We start from the raw sequence: 2,278 nt of genomic DNA on the forward strand, positions 1-2,278 counted from the left end.
CTTCCGGCTGCTCACCTTCACCCTTGAGGATGCTCTGCAATCGGTCCGTGACGTCCTGGAGCCTGGCACCAGGGAGGCAACACACCATCCTGCTGCCGGAGAACCCCCCGTCTGTAATTTCTCACGATGGAGTCCCCGACTGCCACGGCTCTGCCTGACGTCTGCCTCTTCGGCATTGCTGCTGCGCCACGTTTTGACTCGCAGACCTTGTCCCCACGCACAGAATGGCAGTGTCTTCTGTCCCGACAGCTTCCAAGAGGGTGAACCTGTTTTCAACAGGTACATCCCTCAGGGTCTCCTGTACTCCAAGCTTCCTTCTCTCTTCCGGTATCTTCGGTGTGACGATCTCGCTGTAGGTCCGGTGCAGAAAACTCTCCGTTTGCCCGGATGATCCTGAGGTCATTCAGTTCCTCTGCAGTGCCCCAACACAGTCCTTCAGGAGCTGAACCTGGACACACTTTTCACAGTTGTAGCAGCCAGAGGCACCAGCAATGTCCCTGACTTCTCACATCCCGCCAGCATCACCTGAATCAGTTTACCTGCATTTTTTCACTGCTTCTCACCTCAGTCTCCTACCTCAGCCTGCTCGGCGAAGACTCTCACCTTTCTCAAAGGCACTTTCCTCGACAAGGCCGCTCCCCTTTTCGGCCAATCCTTTTTAAATGACCTGCTCCAGAAAAAACACTGAACAACTCCGCAAGAGATTACCTTATCTGTAAATCCCCGCACTGACCCCTTCACATGCCGCCCCTCTGCCGGCCTTGAAGGTATGTGTTGCCGGTAGGCCCCGACTGGTTTTTAAATCACTCGATCCTGAAAAAACACCGAAGTGCCCCTGTCCCACTTTGGAAACCTGAACGGAAACCTCTGGAGACTTTGCGCCCCACCCAAGGTTTCCGTGCGGTTCCCGGAGGTTGCAGGTGGTTGCCGGAGGTTGCAGGTAGTGGAGGCAGGTGGGGAGACTGACAAAAACCTCCGGGAATCTCCGGGAACCGTACAGAAACTTTGGGTGGGGCGCATAGTCTCCAGAGGTGTCCGTTCAGGTTTCCTAAGTGGGACAACTCCGCAAGAGATTTCCTTCTAAGCCAATCCCCGCACGGACACTTTCACCTGCCGCTCCTCTGCCGACCTTGAAGGTATGTGTTGAAGGCTGGCCCTGACCGGTTTTTACTTCACCCGCTTCTGAAAAAACACTGAATAACTCCGAGAGATTACCTTCTCAGCCAATCCCCGCACTGACTCCTTCACCTTCCACACTTCTGCCGACTTTGAAGCTAACAATACTTGCGCTGACCAATGCTTAAGGGTGTTTTGTTTGAGAACAAGTGCCAACACCGATTTCTGTTTACACATTCCACTTTCTGAAGGCATTGTTAGAGCTCATGAAACATTTAATATAGTTTCATTTTTTTTTTTTTTTTGTAAATCCGAACGCTGCTTCTCATCTGGGTTATATAAATTGATTCCAATAAGGGACACCGGGTTCGCTGGGTTATATAAATTGATCCAATAAATGATCGCTGGGTTATATAAATTGATTCCAATAAGGGACACCTTTATAAAAAAATATAAAATTGACATGAATTTATTGAATGCATGGTACATTCCTTTCAACAAATAAATGTTGTCGCTGCATACATTTGAGTTGTTTGCTGCGTGTTCATTTTGAGGACTGCTCACCAAAGAAGGAGAATTCCACCTCGTTGCCGCCGTAAATTGCGAGGCAGGAGACAGCCCCTGCAGATAATAATGAGGAAAGTATGGTAAGCTGCTCTGCGAAGTTCGATCGCAAGGGATCCAGTGATAACGAATTGACTGCAACCCGCAATTGGTTTCGTGGATGGAGCATGGTGGCGTTGGAAGCGTCTCGTTCTGAATGAGTGCCTGTATTTAGTGATGTGGCTTGGGGATCCTTCCTGGCGATACCGCCGTTTGTTTCCTTCAGGTTAATATTTAGTTTTAGAGATACAGCGCGGAAACAGGCCGTTCGGCCCACCGAGTCCGCACCGACCAGCGATCCCCGCACGCTAATGCCCGGAGGTGGTTGCCGGAGGTTGCAGGTAGTGGAAGCAGTTTGGGAGACTGACAAAAATCTCCGGGAACCGCAAGGGAACCTTGGATGGGCCGCAAAGTCTCCAAACGTTTCCGTTCAGGTTTCCTAAGTGGGACAGGGGCATAACACTATCCTACACAAACGCGGGAAATGTTAAAATTATGCCAAGCCAATTAGCCTACAAACCTGGACGTCTTTGGAATGAGAGAGGAAATCGAAGATCAT

The sequence above is a fragment of the Amblyraja radiata genome, chromosome 15, assembly GCF_010909765.2.
Source record: "Amblyraja radiata isolate CabotCenter1 chromosome 15, sAmbRad1.1.pri, whole genome shotgun sequence".
Lineage (NCBI taxonomy): Eukaryota > Metazoa > Chordata > Chondrichthyes > Rajiformes > Rajidae > Amblyraja > Amblyraja radiata.